This window comes from Heteronotia binoei, chromosome 12 (genome assembly GCF_032191835.1).
Source record: "Heteronotia binoei isolate CCM8104 ecotype False Entrance Well chromosome 12, APGP_CSIRO_Hbin_v1, whole genome shotgun sequence".
In the NCBI taxonomy this organism is placed as follows: domain Eukaryota; kingdom Metazoa; phylum Chordata; class Lepidosauria; order Squamata; family Gekkonidae; genus Heteronotia; species Heteronotia binoei.
The window spans coordinates 61774012-61797292 of record NC_083234.1 but is presented as its reverse complement, the minus strand read 5'-3'; the positions used below and the strand labels follow the sequence as shown (position 1 = coordinate 61797292).

Here is a 23281-nt window from a genome sequence, read left to right as displayed (position 1 = left end):
TGCATTTTAATGGGATAAATGTAAAGCTCTGAATTTAGGTTGGGAAAATCAAATGCATAATTATGGGATGGTGGGGACTTGTCTTGGCAGTAGTACGTACAAAAAGGATCTAGGGGTCTTAGTGGACCATACACGAGTTAGCAGTGCGATGTGGTAGCTAAAAAGGCCAATGCAATTGTGGGCTGTATCAACAGAAGTATAGTGTCCAGATCATGCAAAGTGATAGTATCGCTTTACTCTGCTCTCGTTAGACCTCACCAAGAGTACTGTGCTCATTTTGGGGCACCACAATTTAAGAAGGATATAGACAACCTGCAATGTGTCCAGAGAAGGGCAACAAAGATGGTGAGGGCGTCTGAAGATCAAGTCCTTTGAGAAAAGGTTGACGGAATTGGGTATGTTCAGCCTGGAGAGGAAATGACTGAGAGGTGATAAGGATGGTGCAGAGTTGTTTTCTGTTGTCCCAGAAGGTCAGACCAGAACAGGTTGAAATCAAAACAAAAGAGTTTTTGACTAAACGCGGTTCCTCAGTGAAGCAGTGGACCTCATCCTCAGGAGGTGGTGGGCTCTCCTTCTTTGGAGGTTTTTAAATAGAGGCTAGATGGCCATCTGACAGCAATGCCGATTCTGTGAACTTAGGCAGATGATAAGAGGGAGGGCAGGAAGCGCTGCATCAATGTTTAGTTTTCACGGCCCTTTCTTACATGCAGAGGGAAATGCTTTTTGCCACTTGGGTCAGGCAGCAATTCTTCTCCAGGCCAGTTTGAAGGATTTGTTTGCCATCTTCTGGGTGTTGGCACTGGATGTTTAGAGGGAAGGTATTTGTGAATTTTCTGCATTGTGCAGGGGGTTGGACTAGATGACCCTGGAGGTCCCTTCCAACTCTATGATTCTAACTTTTGCAACAAGGGGAACTTACTTGCAAAATATCTGAGATACAGATATAATCTATTTTTATGTATAATGTTGCACATCCCAGTCTAAATGGCACTGGACAGATACAGTAGAGATTGATTCAGTGAGACAAATCAATGGCTTGCCATTCATTTCTAGTATGTCTACATCCTGATGAGAGCCACGTGCCTTCTTTTGATCTGACTGAAATATGGGCGATAGTCAGCCTCTTCATGACCAATAAAACAGATGCGATCACTTGGAGAGAAGAGGGGAAACAATGCAATCTGGATACACACATGACAATGCCATTGTATTGGTTTTCAGGATAAGTATCAAAACTATATGCCAGATATTCAATTTAATTCTCCAGATCTTTCTGAAAGATGAAAGCACACCTGTTGTCATCCAACAGTTGCATCACAACAACCTCTTGTGTACCATTCATGAATCCAGTTCTCCCACTGCTTAGATGTATTAATGGAAATCTGGGCAGCAAGAGCAAAAGCAGATTGTGATGTTCTCCTAATTAGCAAGAACAATAAACTCTGGATGTACTTCCAAGCCCCTGGAAACCTGAAGTACAGAACTCCCAGTTTATCAGCAAAGGAGGCTAGGAAGAAGAGCCTATTTGGTTATCTTTCTGTGTGTGTTTTGCTGAGGATCCCAAATGCCAATACAACTGTTGAGAACATCCAGTAAGCTGCAACTCTCTGGAAAAGCTGGACATTTTTATAACATTCAGTTTTGTTTGTGGCCCAGCAGCTGTCCCGTTATTTACATGCATTACAGTTTTTTAAGTTCTACTTCGCTCTCCCAAGTACCCAGGTTTCTGCATTTTGCTGTATTCATTTTGCTATTTTTTAATTAACTTTGCCCTTAAACTCCTGAACCTTTCATAGCGCATGCTGTTACTAGAAATATAAATTCCTGGAAGTATTCCTTTGTATTTTTCTCCTTTCACTTCTCTTCCTTTTTAAAAGATCTTTGATCTATGACTTTGCTCCTTCAGTGTCTGTTACCTTCAAAGTACCTGCACCCTTTCTTCCTCATTTGCTCAAGAAAAGGAGAGGGGATAAGAAAGAATATGCAAACTACTGGTGGAAATACTCAAAAGAAAGAAGTTTGAAAGAGATGTCCAAGCAACCTTCTTGAAATCCAAATGCCCATCTAAAAGCGGTGCCAACTGCATTATCGAAAGGATGCAAGACCCTGTGCTACTGGCACCTTCATGTACACAGGAATATTACTTATATTTGTTTAACTAGTCAGTGATTCACTGATACAAGATAAGTGCAGGATGACCAAGATGTGAAAGGACAGCTGGACAACATGTGAAGGACTTTAACCCCAATCCACTAAACTGTTTATGTAAGATATGATGCTCAATTGTTTGCAAGAGGTGCTTTTGTTCTTTTGTCGTCTTCTACAAGCACATGGTTTGGCTCGTTCACTTGAACCATTTGCTCTGGAAACACGTGATCTGATATGTTTTCCCTGGTGTCTTGGATTAAATGAGTTATTATACTTTGGCAAATACAGGAGGAAGATCCAGCATGCAAGAGGCTAGATAATAATACTTCACATTAATACAGAGTTTAACATACATAACTTCTGTAATCAGGCCGGTATAACTTTGTTGCAGATAGACAGCTGAGACCTAAGGCCACCTACTGAACCTGGAGCAGAGGCAATGTTTGACTTGGGGACTTCCTGGTTCATGACCAGCAGAATCTCCACTCGTCCTAAATAGGCAAACAAACATACACGAAGACCAGTTCTTGGTTTCAGGGATATAAATCTTCTTTGAGAACAGGAATAGTTTATTTCCATGATCCACTGCTGCCTGGGGTGACAGTGCAATTAACAGGTGGTATTTGTGATTCTTGATACAATATTTTACCCCAAACTCCACCGTATTCACTGCACAAAGCAGAATGCACAGGTTTAACAAAGAGGGTGGGCAAGCAAGTAACAAACCAAGGTACCCGTATACGACCTGGTCTTCAAAGATACCTCCATCCAGGCACTTTTAAGAATCCCTTTAAAAATTCAGGATATGGAAATATACTTTAGTCTGAGGTTTACTGATCTGTTATCCAAAGATAATTACATTGCTCGCAGCGACAGAAGCCACAAGAAAATAAAAACTGTAGCCTCAGTCTTTATCACTATGGCTTCCAGGCTGCAGCTTGAAGTTGTTAGCAATGCATAAACAACGGATCACCAATAAAGACTTTTTTAAAATGAGTTGTTTTTAATTTCACACAAGTTATACTAAACCACATCAAAAGGAAAATTATCCAAAACATTCTGAAAGGGGTGGGGGGGGAGAGAGAATGTTAGTGTCATCTGGGCCTGCCAGCCTAAAATAGCATCCATTTTAACTGTAAGCAAAACACTATCAACTGTTAACTCTGTAAGGCAGAGGTGACTTAGTGTCAATATTAAACCAGCTCTAAAAAAAAGCTCCTCTCAACCCTAGGGCCACCCATGCTCAGGCTGTTTTGCTAAACAGAACAGATTTTGAACATCAAGGGTACCACATCCTTCTACAAATAGAACCAAGAAATCAAAGGCAATTCAAGACCCAATAAAAGGCATTCTATGCCTTCATCACATGATTGGTCTCGTTTTTCTCTTTATGGATAAAGAACTCTCCGGAGAACTGTCACATGTACAATGAAGTTGCTCCCTATGCCTCCAATACCATAAACATTTCTTCAGTCCTAGGTTCCCCCCACCCCCTTTCCTCTTTAGCCATCTTACATTCCAGGAAGATCAGTCCGCAATGATACTTCAATACTCTCCAAATCATTTTCAGTCTATTTAAAATTAAGGTGAAGGGAAACTTACCAAAGACGATTTTAAATCAGGGTCAAGAAGAGACAGACAGACAGCAGCAACCATCAATCAAACATGGCCTTCCTTACACTTTCTGAAGTGAGCAGCATGTAATGGAAACCTTTCCAAGAAGAGCTGCTTGCAAGAAAAAACGCACATCACTCCAGAAACTGAACTTTTACTCAGAGTAAATGGACAGGTTCCAGGCTACAAAAATCTCCAACTCTGGCCTTCAGGAGAACAGAGAAAAGGAACTGATAGAAAAAGAGTGTTTATATGCTGCTAAAGCTATTTCAGTTCAGAGAAGCATTTCCTTTAAAACAGCCTCCAGAAAAACCTCAGGGGACAAAACAGTCAATAGCAAAAAACCCTTAAATAAAACCTGGAAGGGTTCATACCTTGTTCTGTCTCTGCTTGCCTTTGAGATTCTCATCAAGGATTTCAAAGGCCTAGTCTAGTCTCTCCATGAGTTCCAAACCCACAGTAGGTGCTGGTGAGCATGCTCAGTACAGCTCTCTCACAATGCCTCCACAGGCCCTGCAATTGCAGGAGTCAGATAAAGAGGAAGTCGATGGGAGGAAGGTGCAGGAGATAGTTTTCCTCTTTAGGTGTTGCAAATGAAAACAGAGAAAGCAGATTCCTCTGCTCCAGGATTCTGGTTCACTCCAAAAGGAAGGCCTTAAGAGGCATTCCAGTGACTGCAGTGCTTTCTGTATTCCAAACCACACCCAAGTTATGGCTTAATTTTACAACAGCTGGATCTCGGGAGCATTAGAACAAAGGCCTAGCCATTTGTTAGCTAAACAAAACTCCAAGCATACATAAACACCATACATGCTACAAATAAAAGGTGGAAACAAAACCTAACATGCTTCTCTTCATCCAAGTTACAGCTTTTTAGCTGTTCAAATGTAAACAAGAAACACTCAAGCCTTTCAGAACTGTTACAAACACCAGCAGTATCTGGAGAAATATATTTGACTTTTAAAAAACAACAACAAGCAAACAAACAATAAAGGCCAGGTTTTTTACAGGTACTATAGACTATAATGTCCATATTTTTAATGGGGGAGGAAGCTATATTTGGATGTTTCAATGAGCTTCAGCAGTTTCTATGCCAACATAAGCTTGTAGTTCAATGAAAGGAAGGGAAGAGCTTGTAACTCAACTCTGCTTAAATTTTATAATTATTGTTATTATTTCTGTACATGCTGCTTTTCCATACAAACCAGCTGGGTGAACTTTCAGCCCCACCTACATCACAGGGTGTCTGTTGTGGGCAGAGGAAGGGAAAGTGATTGTAAGCTACTCCAAGAGTCCTTTGGGTAGTGAAGGGTGGGGTTTAAAACCAACTCTTCTCCTTTTCAACCTTAATCGTTTAATTGACCACATCCTGTCTGAAGCCTTGATCTAATATCATCACCATTATCATCTTCTTCTTGTTATTGTTATTATTGCTATTATTATTGCCATGGGCAATGTACATCATTTAATAAAAACATCAAAACCATAACATATGTAGGTAATACTAATACGGTAAATCTAAACATTCAGATGGCAAAATTTCATAATTTCATATTCCGGACTGCAGCAACCTTGTAGGTAGGAGGGAAAAAGAACAGAGAAGCCTGGAAAGGAGGAGAGGGTGCCAGCCAAAATGGAAACCATTGCTGTCCTTAATCAAAAGGCTGGCAGAACATTTCTCCCTTACAGGCTCTGTGGAACTGCATAAGATCCTGCAGGGCCCTGATGGTATTTGGCAGAGAGTTCCACTAGGCTGAGGCCGGGACCAAAAAGGCCCTGGCCATGGTCAAAGATACCTAGACATCTTTGGGGCCAGGGATCACCAGCAAATTGCTATCCAAGGAGCATAACACTTTCCTGGAGACGTACTGGAGGAGATGGTCCTGCAAATATGTTGCTCCTTGACTGCTTAAGGCCCTGAACACCAAATGTTTTCAACACTAAAGCACTGAATTTGATTTTTAACCACTTTAAGAACATCAGTTGTCTATGCTTGTAGCTGCCACCACTTCCTGTAGCAGTGAATTCCACATGTTAATTATTCTTTGGCTGAAGAAGTACTTCCTTTTATCTGTTCCAAGCCTACTACTCATTAATTTCACTGAGTCCCCACAAGCTCTTGTGTTGTGAAACAGGGAGAAAAGTACTTCTTTTTCTACCTTCTCTATCCCATGCATAATTTTGTAAACTTCTATCGCCCCTCAGACGTTGTTTCTCCAAGTTCAAGAGCCCCAAGCACTTTAACCTTTCTTCATACAGAAAGTGTATGAAGAAGTGTATGTACACAGTATTCCAAATGAGGCCAAACTATAGATTTATATAGGGGCATTATGATACCAGCTGATTTGTTTTCAATCCTCTTCCTAATTATCCCCAGCACAACATTTGCCTTTTTTTTATCACAGTTGCATACTGAGTCGAGTAGAGTTTCAGTGAGTTATCTACCACCACCCCAAGATCTCTTTTCTGGTCAGTTCCCATCAGTTCAGACCCCATCAATGTATGTTTATAGTTAAGATTTTTGGCTCCAATGTGCATTACTTTGCACTTGCCCACGCTGAACCTCATTGGACATATTGATACCCACTTACCCAGCCTCGACAGATCCCTCTGGAGCTCCTCACAGTCCTCCCTCGTTCTCACTGCCCTGAGCAACTTGGTGTCATCCACAAACTTAGCCACTTCACTGCTTACTCCCAAATCCAAATAATTAATGAACAAGTTAAAAAGCACTGTACCTAGTACCAAGCCCTGTGGTACCCCCCCCCCCACTGCTTACCACCTTCCACTGTGAAAACTACTCATTTATATTTATACTCACTCTCTGCTTCCTGTTAATTATTCAGCTTTCAATCCACAAGAAGGCTTGTCCTCTTAGCCCATGACTGCTGAGTTTATTTAGGAGCCTTTGATGAGGAACTTTATCAAAAGCTTTCTGGAAGTCCAGGTAAACGACATCTCCTAGCCTAGGTCACTCTCATCCACGTTTTCATTCACGCCCTCAAAGAACTCTAAAAGTTTAGTGAAACAAGATCTTCCATTACAGAATCCATGTTGAATCTTCCTCAATAGTTTTTGTTTACCAATGTGCCAACTAATTCTATCTTTAATAACGGATTCCTCCAACCTACCCAGTATAGATGTTAGACTGATTTCCTGCATCTCCTCTGTAACTATTTTTTAAAGATGGGGATTACATTAGCAACTTTCCAGTTCTCAGAATGGAAGCAGATGTTAGATTGCATATTTTTGTCAGGAGATCCACTAGTTCACAGTTGAGGTCATTCTGAACTTTTGGATGTATGTCATCTGGACCTGATAATTTGTCAGTTTTTAATTTGTCCGTCAGTCATACAGCCTCCTCTCTTGTCACCTCAATCAACTTTGTAGGGGATTGGACTATATGACCCTGGAGATCCCTTCCAACTATATGATTCTATCCCAGTCTGAAGGTGGGAGGGGTGTTGCAGAGAAGAAACTCAGAATGCAGAGGTACATTTCATTGGTACTTTGCGTAAAGACTGCAGGCAGTCTCCTTTGCAAGGTGGGGCTGGCACATTTCCAAAAAGTGCTTCAAAGAAATTTATAAACCAAATACCCAAAAATTGAGTTCAAAAAATCTTATTTAAAAATTATTCCTGCTTTAGACAGATAATGAATTCCTTAAGACAACTCTTTAATATGCTCAGTATTTAAGAAAGGATTTTCTCCCCAAGGATCACTTAAGAATGACATCAGTGACACTGAAAAATCCACCCTGATCCAAGACAAATCATAGATAGGCAGATCAGGGCAGGTCTAATGAATGTATCTGGGGAAGTGAAGGGTTACTAATTTATTTTGAAAACCAGACATTTTCATATTCTAAAGACATTAAAATTCTTAAAATGGAAGCTGCTGCATTCAAAAATAAAAGCCTAATTTAAAAAAATAGACAAGAGAAATCACTAATATAAGTGCTATGGCCCTGCACTGCATATTCATACCTGTTCTTTGCATTCCTAGGTTTTCAGTCCTCACTATTTTTTTTAATTTTTAATTTTATATATGTTATTTATAATCCACTTTTCTCACTTGGACTCAAAGTGGATTGCAACAGGGTGAGTCAGTACAAGCGACAGGATGGGACAGTCAATGAATAATGCAACAGGAATCAGGGATGTCTAACCAACCAGAAGTCTAAAAACAGAACTGAAGCAAAGCATTAGTGTTAATATGACACATTAAATGATGCAAAAATTACATATTAAGATAGTATTTCCTGCCCTTCTCCTTCCTGTACCTATGTAATATAAGTATCTGCCAGTTGATATGGTGCTTGATAAAGTGTCCTCTAGCAAAACACACACAGAGACACAAAAGCTGATGCAAAAATAACTATTTAGTCTTTAGAGTGCCATCTTAGATTGGTTTGCTGCAATATTAATTTGCATCCAGCTGCAATTTTCTTCCTGTAGTGCAACAAATATGCCAGTTCATACAAGGGCTTTTTTGTAGAAAAAGCCCAGCAGGAACTCATTTGCATATTAGACCACACCCCCTGATGCTAAGCTAGCTGGAAATTCGTTCCTGTGTGTTCCTGCTCAAAAACAAGCCTTGGTTATTACAAAGAAGCATCTCTGAACTCTTAGGGAGGCTCGGTTCCCCCCCCCCTTGGAAATTATCAGGGCCACTTTGAAGACATAGCTGAGTCAAGCATAGATGAGTAGGTCTAATGCTGACTACAAACCCAAGGCAATGTCCTGTTAACAACAAAATGGCAGAAGGCCGCACCCTTTGTATTCATACCAAGCCTGGACAATACAGAGGCGATATACTGCCTGCCAATTACAGGTGCTGACTTTGAAAACCCATTTCCCTTGCTGCTTAAATAAAACTCCAACACCTTATAACACATAAACCACAGTGGTTTACTAATCCAAGACCCTGCATTTAGAACTGAGAATCTCTGAAACTTAAATGTCAGTCACTAAACAGGTCAGTGTGTGTGTGTGTGTGTGTGTGTGTGTGTTAAGCCTGTATTTAGCACTACAGTGCTTTGAGGATTCCATTTTACCCGGTCCCTGCTTCTTCCAAAATCCTGTCTAAGCCATGTCTCTATCACAACAGGCTCAGCCCATCCTTTCTTTATGTGTAGATGTAGGAGAAAGATCAGTGGTTCCCCTCTCCATCCCTCTTGAGGTTTAAATTACTGAAATCGGAATACCCTCCTAGAATAAGAGAATGTTTTCCACATTCATCCAACCTCTTTTCAACACAAAGATGTTAATGTTTTTGACTGCTACTGAAGGACAAACCATTACAGAAAATAGACAAACTAATAACTTCCTTTTATACTGGAAGAGGGGATTATAGGAGTAAACAAATTAATCAGCTTAGATGAGTTCACAAACCAGGGAACATTTTAGTTTTCACAGAAGGATTTCTAGGACATAGTAGTCAAGGAAATGCTTTGAGAATGAACTCTTCTCTTGTCAGTTATTTATACGTTCATCAGATAGTCCTCGTTTTATTCATTATCTCAAGAAAAGGAAAATCCAATGAGACTATAACATGAAGGGAGATTCCAACTTCAAATTTTTGCAACAAATGCAAAAGAACAATTTGAATGTTCTTGTGCTCCATTTTGTGATTAACTGAGCTGTCGAATGTCACCCAAAACACTGTTAAACATCTGGGTGAAATATTTTCTCCCTCTGCAGACTTATACTTGCATAAACTTATTATTAGGCCTGCCTGATTTCTACACAGGACCCATCTGCTGCTATTGGCCAAGCTGATTTGGCAGGAATAGTTGGTCTGGATCATGCCCATTCCAGGGAGTTTGGCTCTTGGAGTGACAGGGATGCAAGCGCTGGAAATGAAAGCATCAGATCCCAGTGCTTTCAAATAAACGCTAAAAATTTTAAAAGCATGGGAAAAAGAATATCACTTATTCTTGCAAGTCAGCAGCCTCCTCGTATGTGGTAAAAGACAGCTTTTCCGCCCCAGAAGTAGAAAGACTCTCATATGCTCACAGTAGTAGTAAAACAGAGCCTGGCAGCTATGCTGTCTGTTGTGGCAATATGGATCATTATGCCTTAGTAAATCTGAGTGAGGCTTTGAGATTATAATAATATATGGCAGTCCTTTTCAAACACATTGATAATAGCGCATGCCCACTTAGCAACTTCTGCATTTGCTTAATGTAAAAGAAGAGTGGGTTAATTTGCTTAATTTAAAAGAACCCCCAGTGGTTCTTCTCTTTTTTTACCCCTTTCTGTTAACACATCACCCCACTTGCTTTCAAGAGATTCCAAGTGAGTTGCAGAACCTCTCTCCAAGGTCCAAGAATTCAGCTCTGCTGTTTTAAAACCATCATGCTCGAACACCCTATACAGCCTCAGGAACTGAAAAGCCTCGAGGAGGGAGGAGATGAGGTGTCCCAGGAATAGAAGAAAAAGGCACTAAGATTCAGACTTATGATAGCAGTCATTAAATTTAGAGGAAACAGAGGCACTGACTTAAGAGGAGCTTGGGAAAGCAATGGAAATGGTGGGTTCCTTCCTGAAACAAAATGCAAAAAGAAAAAAAGATGGCCAACAAAGAATATACATCTGTTTTTGAAACAGTGCTTAAAAGAAAACCCCCTCGCACATACTCCAAGCGTAAAGAGGATTCATCATAGCGTCTAATTACAGTCCTTAAAGCTGTAATGTAAGGATTTAAGGTTATCATCAGCTGGATAATGAGCAGCTAAAAGAGTTAAGGGACTGAAGAAAAGGCCAATGGGCCTTCAACAGTCCTTATTAGACAACAACTGCAGACAATGTATTGCATATTTAACTTATAGTGTTCCTTTCCCCTTGGTTGTTTAAGCTGCTCTGTTCTGTTTTCCCTTGCTCAGACATAATCTTGGCAAGGCTGTGGCTGTTATAGTGATCTGTTTGGAAGGAATCAGGAGGTATCACTGTGGGTAGGGTCCCCCTGGTACAGGCAGGGGGTCTCCTGGTTTAGGGCACTCTTCTCCCCTCCCCCCCAAATCACACCCTCTTACCAGCAGGAACCTTGGAAACCACTGCAACATGCCTATGAAAACCAGAAGTGACATAGGCACTTGGGTGGTGGTGACACTCCGGTTTGGGGGCAAACTCTATTATTTGAAGTGAAAAACCATACAGTTTTGCTCAAACATCACCCCCCGATTTGCCTACATAACCTCCAGTTTAGGTAGGCATGTCACAATGCTCCTCCTTACTTTTGGAAAGTCCTTCCCCCACTGGCATGAATATCCTGCCTGGCAACCCTAACTGTGGCTTCCCAAAATATTGTTCCCAGCAAATTAACATATAAATTGGCCTCCTACAGTACTGTGAAGCACAGTTTTAAGACTCACTGTTCAGACCCAGATTCTTTGCACTTGCAGAAGTTACAAGCATTTACACAGGCACACATTTTTTTCCTGCCCTGATAGATCTCAAAGGACACTTTGCTATGAAATTTATCTATTTATTCCATTTCTCTCCGACAGGGACCCAAAGAAGCTTACATCATTCTCCGCTCTTCCATTTTATCCTCACAACAATCTTGTGAGGCAGGTTAGGCTCTGAGTGAGTCATACAAATTTCTTTGCTATGACAGGAAAACAATTTCACCAAGTTTAAGCAAAACTGGCTTGATCAGGCAGCTTGTAAACAGCGTTGATTGTACTGACTCAAGTTGGGTAGCTGTGTTCGTCTGCAGCAATAGAAAAGAGTCCAGTAACGCTTTAAAGACTAACAAAATTTGAGGCAGGATATGAGCTTTCATGAGTCACTGCTTAGCACCTTAAAGACTAACAAAATTTGTGGCATGGTATGTGTTTTTCTGAGTCACTGCTCACTTCATCAGAGAAGTTACTCAATTTTTTTTTAGTCTTTTTTAAAAAAAGAGTTCAGTAGCACCTTATTGTATTGACTCACTCTGTGTAATCCGCCTTTGAGTTCCAGTGGGAAAGGCAATGCTTGTTTGATATGCAAATTAGAAGAAAACCAAGCTACAGAACCAAGATGAAACTCTGAGTGATGTGTAAAGACTCAGATTAACAAATAAAGCATGGCTGTTCTTCACTCTGCTCCTTGCTCCCTCTGTCTATACTGCTTCAAATCTGGCTTTTACAGAAATACAAGTTTTGTTCAGAAACCTAGGGAAATATTTTCAGGCAGGGCTTTTTTTTGGTAGAAAAAGCCCAGAAGGAACTCATTTGCATATTAGGCCACACCCCCTGACACCAAGCCTACTGGAATTGCATTTCTGTGTGTTCCTGCTCAAAAAAAAGGGGGGGGGACGTTTCCAGTTGAGAAACTTTGATGCAAGTTCAACAGCAGAAATAATTAGACTGGAGTCCCCATTGATTAAAATACCATGTTTTAGGAGAAGCCACTAAGCAGTAAAATGCTAAGAGATGCGTGATTGACGCTCTGGGAGGACTACTTTACAAGTTTGTTCTTGAAAACTGCAAAACTGATGCCCTAGGATTCATATGAGGACTATTGTGTGAAATTGATTTTTACCACTTGCATTGTGGTTTTTGTTATCTGTGAAATTTGTATAACCTATTAACATTACTGTACCTTTAAATGAACACTGATAAAGTATGAAGTTTTCCTGAATGTATATGTGCTACACAGATTACTTCATTTCTGTACTGTTCTCTACTGTGTATCCTCTAGTTGTTACTTGGATTTTAAAGAGGGCATTTCTGATGCCTTTTGATAAGCAAATTCATGTGAATCACTTTCTGCCAAAAGGGCTCTAAACATGCAGTAATCCTGAATTTCTTTCTTACTGCTTGCAACTTCATCCATACATTTTTAATGCAGTTGTCTCCTACACCAGGGGTCCCCAACCCCGGGGGCGCAGACTGGTACTGGTCCGCGACCTGTTTCCAACCGGGCCACATCTCAGGTTCCCTAGAAAACACTACAGCGTATGCATGTCAACTGTTCCCTACCTTGTTCATGTCCCTAATAAACTGTTGTCCCTATTTTGTCTCTGCACCTTCTGCAGATGCACTGCTCAAAACCTGTCAGTGGGAGTTGCTAGTGTCTCTGTCCTTCAAAGCTCAGTCCTTCCCTCTCAATTTCCTAGAAGCCAAATTTCAGAGTGAGGAGTGGCTGTATCTTGTCACTTGTACACATCCATGTTTATATGAATCCTCTGATTTCAATGATGCAGATTTCAAGTTGTCTTAGCATACTGTAGGACAAATATATATATTATTATCTGTATGTAACCTAAAGATCGAAAAGAAGAAGAATTGCAGATTTATACCCCACCCTTCTTTCTGAATCAGAGACTCAGAGCGGCTTACAATCTCCTTGTAGATAGGTAGGTAGGTAGGGGAAGGTAGAGGAGATTGTGACCGCTCTGAGACACTGAGATTCAGAGTATAGGGTGGGATATAAATCCAAAATCTTCATCTTCTTCTTCTTCCTTTATCTTCTCCCTCCACAACAGACACCCTGTGAGGTAAGTGAGGCTGAGAGGGCTCTCACAGCAGCTGTCCTTTCAAGGACAACTCCTACGAAAGCTATAGCTAACCCAAGGCCATTCCAGCAGATGCATGTGAAGGAGTGGGGAATCAAACCCAGTTCTCCCAGATAAGAGTTCACACACTTAACTGCTACACCAAACTGGCTCTTGCACTTAACCACTACAGCACACACTTAACCACTACACCAAAATGCCTTCTTTATTTTTAAAACAGGGTTGGCCAGTCTATGGCAGATCATCAAAGAAATATATGTAAAGAATAAATCTTTCAGCAACGTATACAGACTGAGGGTGTGGGGTGTACAAAATGATTCCCGATGTCAGAACAGGGTTGTTGCAAGCAGGTCTCTATTTTCAGGTGTGGAATGTTCAAGGGTGTGCTACAGGCATAATCCCCTCTGTGCTAATTGTACCTTCAAATCATGCAGCTAATCACGCACTTCAATAGCACAGGGCAAAACAAAACAAAACTTTCCCCAGATCTGCTCAAACTTCTCTGTCGTAATCAAGCTGTCTTCTGCTTGTGATCTTTATTTGGTCTTGTATGTTGTCCCAAAGCAACTGCAGCCACCATCTAAGTTGCTTGGCTTTTTGCATAGAGTATCAGTGCTTCTCCTCAGGTACATGTGGGCCTGAATTGAATGGGGAGAGAGGCCTTAAGTTTTCCCCTATGCTGCTGTCCCTGGAACACAAGAATTCCCAAGAGCCAAGTACTGATGGGCTTCATTGTAAGTTTTCCCAGTGGGGTGAAGAGCAGTTCCTTGGAGCTTTCAGGTCAGGAAAATAGCACAGGAGAGGAAAGGGTTAAGGCCTTGTCAACCCACATGTCAAGATCCAAATCCAAATTACACCCTACACAATTAAGTTTCAAAAATCACTGGGAGTTTTGAACACTGAACTCCCAAGGATATGCATGATTTGACAGGACCAGAAACAGTGTGTAGCATGTGGTTTGGTCCATAGTCATGCTTCTGCATTAGTATAGTTTAAACCACATGAAGGTACACAATGAGAAATGCACACCTTGGTTGTATTCCAATAGCATCCAAGCTCTTGCAAGAGGACACACAAAAGTTTGAGCCTTTTGTGTTATACAGACTATAACAATGTTCTTCCTCTTTTTCAGACAGCAAACAAAGTCACCATTCACTCATCTCCATAGATATCACAATGGGATAGGAAGCAGCAAGAAAAAAGTGTGCTATTCTTTAGCAAGCAGTTCCCTTTGGGCACCTGCAAAGTAGGTTTCAAAAAGTTTCCCCAGATAACTTGCACTGACCACAGGTTTTGTCGGGAACCTGAGTTACGCAAAATTCAGAGACCCAATGAGCTTATAATAGGCCTCAGCAACCTCAAATACTATTAGCTACCTTAGTATACCTACTTTGTATTTCATAGGACTATGATTCTTCGAAGATATTTAATGAATCAAACTCTTCTGTGTTATTTGTTAAATTCATTTGAATGTTTACCTGTCCTCCATGTATTGTACTGCTTCTCTTTTACTGTTCTCTTTTGTGGAACTTTTAAGGAATCTGGGTAGAGGATATATTCACTCTTCACTTCTTGTTTTAAAAGGAAAACATGTTAATTTCCAAACACACACATATTTAAGCACATCAACCAACTCACTAAATATATGTGAATTAGCAAGTTCAATAGAAGAGGTCAGTTGAAATTCTGCTGACACCATTAAACAATAGACAGATATCATGAGTTACAACAATATAGAACTTGGCAAATTGCTATTATGTCTGCTACAGCAACCAAAAAAGAGCCATTTCTCAGCATGCATTTTCCACATCCATCTGTTCTGTGGGCTGGAAATCCAGATCCAACAAATGAGGCCAGAGCTAACCTTCCACAGCACAGCCTCTCAAAGACAGTATCAGTTCAATGCAAGCAAAAAGAACAGTGCCTTTGTTCACACTATTTAAGTACACACCTTTGTCGACAGGAAAAGGAGAGAAGTATTTTTCTCCTTCATTTTGCTGAAATGATGCAGCAATTAATGAAGCAAATGAGCCCAGCAAGAAAACCTAGGTTATTCAAACTAAAAACATAATTCCTCAGTGACTTCACTAGTCAAATCCCTCAGCATGTTTCACAGACAACCAACTAGCTTCAGTTTCATCATCTCCCTGGAGAATTTGTTGGACGTTTCAAATGGCAAAGTTTCTTACTGCAGATTATCCGATGAACTCCCCCTTTGCTCTCAAAAGTGGGACTGAAGAAAATAGTAAAGAGGGAAAAAACTTGAACCTTAAACTTGGGGCACATTGGACTTTGAGCACAAGGAAAAGGCCTTTTCTCTTGACGATCTGATGCAGCTCCATTCTTCAGCAATCACAAAAACATCTGCTGAAGAATAGCACATCCACTTTTTTACCTTCATCCAGACAAAAAATACATTAATTTCCATCTTATCCCAAAAGAGGCAGGCTCCCTCTCAGTATGTGCAAGAGAGTTGCATATTCCCTGGGCTTTTCTCAACCAAGATACGGTTTTAATTTCACTGAACATGAACAAACATTCAATTCTTGTACCAACATTTGAAGTTCACTTAGTGCAGGGGTGGGGAACTGCCATCCCAAGGACTGTATGTGGCCCTTGGTGATTGCTGGGCCTAACTGAGCCATGTGGCAGCTTCTCTGGGGCCTAGCTACGGCCCTCGAGGTCACTTGGTGTGGCGCTTGGGGATTGCTGGGCCAAACCGAGCCATGTGGCAGCCTCCCTGGGGCCTGGCTGGCCAGCAAGGATCATGGGGCCCAGCCACACTGTGCAGCAGCCTCCCCAGGGCCAGGCAGGGATCACAGGGCCCAGATGTACTGTGCGGCAGCCTCCCTGGGGCCTGGCTGACTGGCCAGAATTGCTGCAGGACCTGGAAAAGTTATTGTTACAGTTCGGTTTGCACTTGATTATCCCAGATGGTGTGGCCTAATATGCTAATGAGTGTGTGACCTAATATGCTAATATTAGGGGATGTAGTCTAATATGCTACTGAGTTCCTGCTGGGCTTTTTCTACAAAAAAAGCCCTGGACCTATGCATTTGCCTAGGGTGGCGGGCCAGGTGTGTATGTGTGTGTGTGCCAGATTAGGCTCTCCCCACATGACTTCAAATAGAAAAAAAAATATTTGCATTAATTTTGCTGGCCTGAATAATTCTCGCTTGGTGGAGCACTGTTTTTTAAGTTGATAATTGTTCATGGCCCGTGGATGATGTTATAAATACCCATATGGCCCTTGGCAGAAAAAAGGTTCCCCACCCCTGACTTAGTGATTAGGTGCATCAGAAAAAATATATATATATCAAACCAAAATTTACGCATTGGATTAGAACAGGGAAACACCACGTGCCACCCGCACCCAACACCAATCATTCTCTCAAACAACTTACGAGCAGACCTCAGCTAGAACCACCCTTTCTCTTACAACAGTACTGCACTGCCTCCTGTTTCTAGAAAGTGTCTGTTCCTCATAATGGCCCTGTCCTGAAATAGGATTAGATTGGCCTAGAAACATAGACAGCCACACGAAGGTCACCCATAATTGCTCAGCGCTGCTCTTTTAACCAGCTGCCTACTTTAAAAAAAACAACCCTGAAAACATTTTGAAGTCTGTTATGTCACAGCAGAAATGCAGAAAGATATGTATAGCACATGTCATATGTACCTCCATCCTTTTTTTCCCGATGTCTTTTGAGCAGTTGTTTACTGCAGTCAACCGCAGAGAAACACAGTAGCTTAACTCTCCAACTCCCTCTGAAGGATTAATCTTCCATTGAGCATGCTCACACAAGATTTTTTTTTTTTTTAAGTCCTTGCATCCATTTCGTGAAATGAGGTCTGCAGAAAGCAGACATAAGGAAATGCCATTTCAGGGCTTGTGTTCATACTAAAACTGAACAGCCTCATATAAACAATTGCCAGTCCCACCTTGACGTTCACTCATGCATCTGTGGTGTACTTCTCAAGGCTTCATGACCCCTTAGACATCAGCTTTCAGACTTATAAAATAAATTAGTATTTTCCCTCCTCTTAAGAGATACAGAGTTTTTTTAATCTGTCCTTGACTTTGTCTCTGTACTCTGAAACCTTTGACTGAAACAGGTTTCTGCTAACTGGTCATTTCTCATATTGGCCTATACCAATTTCTCTTTAAAGAGCGTGTTGGTATATTTAAATAGCTTATTTAAAACAAAAATGAAAATACACTGAAACTTCACTCATCAGCACTACAATGAAAACAATGACCAATTCTGGAAAATGTTTACTATTCTGAATTCAGAGACTGTAATTTATGGATAATCAATAAACTGTACCTGTTCGCAATGGATTAGACCCTGTGACATGTTTTGCTTTCCTCTAGTATGAGGAGCTTTCCTCTAATGTATAAGACTTTCACATTGGCAGGAGACTCTCTCTTGTTAGCAGAGGTATTATTGTGTGGAAGGAAAGTGCTACCATTCACAGAATGAATCTGCAAGATTCACCCCACAGATATGCCTTTTCAACTTGTAAGATCAAATGTGCACTCCTAAATGGAGTTTCAGCAGCCCCGTGGCGCAGAGTGGAAAAGCAGCAGTACTGTGATCTGAACTCTGCTCATGACCTGAGTTCGATTCCGGCAGAAGCTGGATTCAGGTAGCCGACCCAAGGTTGACTAAGTCTTCCATCCTTCCGAGGTCGGTAAAATGAATACCCAGCTTGCTGGGGGGAAAGTGTAGATGACTGGGGAAGGCAATGGCAAACCACCTCATAAAAAGTCTGCCTTGAAAACGTTGTGAAAGCAATGTCACCCCAGAGTCGGAAAATACTGGTGCTTGCACAGGGGACCTTTCCTTTCCAAATGAAGTTTCATCATTCTAGGCCCACTGACTTCAACTGCGTCTGCATAAGACTGCACTGTAAATCATTTTACCCTCACAAAACAGCCACACATATCAGCTCTGAGCCACAATCAGAGATTTATGATTAAAATACAGTTGAGGGGGAAAGATTTATACCAAAAGTATCTTGTTCTCAGTCAGCTTCCTCTTGTAATTATCAAACATCCCCTCCTCCTCCTCAATCTCCAATTATTTTATCATCCTCCTCTTCTACTAAACTCTAAACATACAATCAATACTTTGGGCTAGAATACTTGGGAGCCCTATTATTCTGTTATAAATCTGAATTTGCAGTCTACCCTTACGTGATCTCAAAGCTTTTCCCAGCAATGGCTAAAAAAAAAAGTATGAATCCTTTTTTCAGTTTAGTACAGCTTATATTTTATCTAAAATTCTAAATTATCATTAGACAGATCTCACAGTGGCAGATATAGCAGTTATAGACCAAAAAGAGTAACTTTTAACATACTCCAGCATCAGCAACTGGTCAATCAGTAAAAATACCAAAAGCCTGCTCAGAAACTAATGGTAAACTAACCCTGTGCAAGCACCGAGTCCTTACTGACCCATGGGGTGACGTCAGATCACGACGTTTTCTTGGCAGACTTTTTACGAGGTGGTTTGCCGTTTCCTTCCCCAGTCATCTACACTTTTCCCCCAGCAAGCTGGGTACTCATTTTACCAACCTCGGAAGGATGGAAGGCTGAGTCAACCTTCAACCGACTACCTGAACCCAGCTTCCACTACAGAATATTATATTAGGACACAGTTTCCTTAACTCAAGTGATTCTGCTACTATGATTGGCAATTGATAGTATATCATTATTTATAATTGGTGGGCAGATACTGCAAAAATGCTTTAAAAGAAACAAATCTGATGACAAATCTTCCCAAGGTCCATAAGCACCAAGTGAATGTTTAAAAACTATGGGAAATAATCTCATTCCAGTTAGATTTTGGTGATGGAAAATGCTGTCAAGCCACAGATGATTTATGGCAACCCTGTAGGGCTCTCAAGGAAAGACACGTGCAGAGGTGGGTTACCTCTGCCTGCCTCTGCCTAGCAATCCTGGTATTCCTTGGTGGTCACCCATCCAAACATTAGCTTAGTTTCCAAGATCTGAAAGATCGAGCTAGTACGGGCTATCCAGGTTAGGAGAGGTACATTATACAGGGGGCAAAATAGGATATTACGTAATTATCTTCAATTGACTCTTGACCACATACCTGATCAATACCTGATCCCTTCGTCTGATGAAGTGTGCTTAGAGAGCAAACGAAAGCTTACTTTCTAAATAAAACTTGATTGGTCTTAAAGGTGATACTTGACTCCTGCTTTGTTCGACTGCTTCAGATCAACATGGCTGCCCACCTGGATCTCTTGACCACATACACATTGATCCCTTAAGAGATACCCCAGGACCAGGGGTATCTTATAGGGCTAGACCCAGTTCAAACCTTCACAAACACCTTTCCTTGAACTAAGCTTCTGACTCATACTAAAAATGTAAAATAGACTGAGTATGCTTTTGCATACGCTTTATTTGCTTCATTTTTCAATTAATATTATTTGGAATGGCTGTATTCTCATAATCATTTTGCGAGAAAAAGACGGAGACAGAGACAAAAAAACCCTGTTAATGAGCATTTTAAAAGATCCTCTGCTTTATTTATGGCTGAGTTTGAGTTTGATGTTTCATGACTCAGTCAATTCTACCTTTCACCATTTTGGAATTAACTGCCCCTGAATTTGAAGCAAAGTTGTGCAGGAATACAGAAGTCAAATGCCAACAGAACACTCACAACCTCACAGGCACAGCTCAGAATCTGGTGGGGAGGAAAGCAAAACAACCAAACTGCAAAGCAGGCCACTGGGAAATGAATAAGTACACTGTACAACTTTATTCTTTTATTCGTAGAATTCTAACCCAAGTGGGAAGTTACACCCATCAGATATGGAGCTGACCCATCAATCCCAATTTGGAAACAAGTCATAGACCTCAAAAGCTTATCCTCTGAAGATTGATTGCCATTGATTCTTTTGCAAACACAGCGACTTAGGGGGGCGATCGGTCAATAATAAACAATTACGTGACAGCCGCTGTCTCTGGGTAGTGGCCTGGACAACTCAGCTCGATGAATCAATACATTAAATCCCATCTCCATTTTTAAAACCATCGCAAAACAAATTCTTTCATACCCATAATCTGGCTACAAAGTGCAACAAAGGCAGTGAAATACCAGCAAAAGAGCTGATCATGTAGATTGACTGAAGGACTTCAGTCAGATTGATTGCTGGTGGTGAGGGTGACATCAGCTCATTCCTTGTATTCTGTACTACTCCCAGGAAAAAGAAGAGAATGGCTGGCCTTGTTAAATAAACACCACTACAGTCTAGCTAAATAAATATAACCATGTATTCTCTTAAGGTACACGCATGAAAAGTCTCTTAATACAAGTTAGGATCCTACCAAACAATCAGGGTGGAGTGTTTTGCAGTTCTTTCAGTTAATGCTTATGAGTGACATGAGGATCAAGAATAAGACTAGAGTATGTGCATTTGTCTCAATTAATTCAATAAACATGATCTTATTTTATTTACTGTTAATGAATATTCTCTCTCTTTTTCCAGAATGAGAACTCCACATTTCCAAAGATTTACTCAGACAGATAATAAATTTATGCACAGTGGTTAGTAAAAGAAAAGTCAGGCGCATTACAAAACCATAAAAGAGAAATTTGGGAGGAACCTCACAAGTAATCAGAGCCAACCTTTACTAAAAATAGATCTGCTACCTAAAGTTTTTTTTGGGGGGGGCAGGAATCAGAGTAGGCTGTGATGCACCCAACACCCTGGAGTTTACAGTAGGCCCTGTACTAAGAGCCCTTCAAGCTCTTGGAGGATTGGCTACATCAGGGGTATGTGGCCTAATATGCAAAGGCGTTCCTGCTACAAAAAAGCCCTGACAATAATCAACTCTCTTAGGACATACCACAGTACAAGAATGAGTCCTTAAGATCCTTACTTGACTTTCTGATGCTGCTAATGGACTTGGGAATACTGTCTTGCAACTGCCAGTTCAATTGTTACTATTTGAAAGAAACTTACGAAGTACCTGAGCAAGGAACCAAATGGCTATAGACAAAGGAGTTCTAAAAAAACCAACTTCCTCTTTCCCAGTCACTGTAATTCTCTTTTCCACATGATTAATTACTAGCACCAAAGACTTTTCAATGAGATAATTTCTGCAGTTAAATTAAGCAAAACTGGGATTCAGTTCTATTCCTGAAAATGCTATCTATATAAGCTAATAGCCAAGAGCTAGCCACTGAACAGAACAAATGAAGGTACAAAATGGGAGTCAGGCCTATCTACAATTTAGAGTTCTGCAAACTGAGGAACACCTCAGGTTTGCAGGAAAATACAAAATGTGTATGTGTGAATGTTAGGGTGGGGAAAGAAATAAAGAGCAATGTCTATGTATGCACAGATACTGGTCAGGGAGGGAACAGAATTCAGCCAACATTGAGTTGCTATAGCAACCCAAAATGGAACTTGACTAAGGTAGTGGTTCCAGCTACCAGCACCAGGAGGAGGAGAAGTTGGAGATAAGTGGAGGGAAATGGACGCAGCACAGATGGGATGGGGGGAAACTGTAAGTGGCAGCAGAGAGGCAGGAGAGAAGCAGGGAAGCGAAGGTGGATAAACAGCAAGGAGGTGAGAGAGGAGGGAAAGCATGCAGCAATGGAAAGGCAGAAGAAAAGGAGGGGAGATAAAACAAATGGCAGTTATAAGGCAGGAGGAAAAAGGAGCGGGGGGGGGACTAGGATGAAGAATGGGATTTTCCCTTCCACAAGAGTCCTTGCAGGTCCCCTTTTGTTCAGTTCTATTAACTTTTGAAACTGGTTCTTAGATTTTAACCATAACAGGAGGGCTGACTGTAAGAGTGGTAAAAAAGCACACTCAGTCACTTCATGTTGATTAATACTCTTAAATCACCCTTCTGTATACATCTTCCAAGCTGTTAACCAGTAGGAAAAGAGTAGACTTCCAGTGTATTCTTACAGGTAAAATGAGGATAATTTACACAGGTTGTTTACCTAGGCTTGGATGTTATGGGAAAGCAGGGTGGAGTTTTTTTTCTCCCAATTTCCCCACAGCACTGGAGCACATCTGCATCTCCTAGGTATTTCCCAATCTTTCCTGAAATCTTCCCCAAATTTGCTTTGCTGCAATGTTTGGGAAAGATCACAACAAAACTGGGAGAGACCAATGTGGATGGAAATGTCTGAAGCTTCGCAGTCCAGTCTACAATGGCGTCATTTTTTTCTGCCCCAGTCTCTCACAAGTGGCCCTTCTGTCCCCATACATACCAGAGAGCTTTTAAAAATCAGCAATTGACATATTGTTACAGGATGAAAATACAACAATCTGTTACCAGGTTCATTACATTTCCAGCTGTCATTTAAAATCTCTAGTCTTTTTCATTGTGGAGAAATTATTTTTCCCCTTCTATCGCCACAACATACAGATGCCAGCCTCCAGGTGAGAACTGGAGATTCCCCAGAATTACAGCTCATCTCCAGACTAGAGAGAGCAGTTCCTCTGGAGAAAATGGATGCTTTGAGAGGTCTCTGTCCTCCTCAGGCTCCATCTACAAATTTCCAGGAGTTTCTCAACCTGGATTTGGCAATTTTATCTCCCACATTTGCTGCCATTGGCCGGGGGGGACCTGACAACCCTACTACAACAACAGATGCTAGAGACTTTAAAAAAAAAAAATTAAACCTGGGAATACATAGAACCTGACAGGCATTATAACAATATGTTAGTTGCTGATTTAAAAGCAACAGATTGACAAAGCCCCTCAGTGGTGCAAGACAAATGGCAGGGAGGGGCTGTGACACAATACATATTTAGGTGGAATCTCCAGTTTAAAGGATTAGGCAGTAGGCGAGGTGAAACACCTCCATCTGAGACCCTGGAGAGCTGCTGGCAGTCTGAGTAGACAATACTGACCTTGCTGGACTGAAGAACTGATTCTATATAAGACAGCTTCATGTGTTTGTGTGTGTATGCTGCCTTGAATATTATTCATAATAGAAAGGCACAATAT

General features: G+C 41.0%; 1 protein-coding gene across 11 annotated transcripts in view; it reads right to left on the bottom strand.

Moving 5' to 3' along the window:
• Positions 1 to 23281, bottom strand: part of EHMT1 (euchromatic histone lysine methyltransferase 1) — a 149999-nt gene that overhangs the window by 110985 nt on the left and 15733 nt on the right. Inside the window, exon 1 of one of the 11 annotated variants that reach the window (XM_060251568.1) lies at positions 4137 to 4287. The exons of the other annotated variants lie outside the window; for them this stretch is intronic. The gene's annotated coding sequence lies outside the window, so the exon portion shown is untranslated. Of the gene's footprint in view, positions 1 to 4136; positions 4288 to 23281 lie in introns of those variants that run through there. 11 annotated transcript variants of the gene reach the window in all.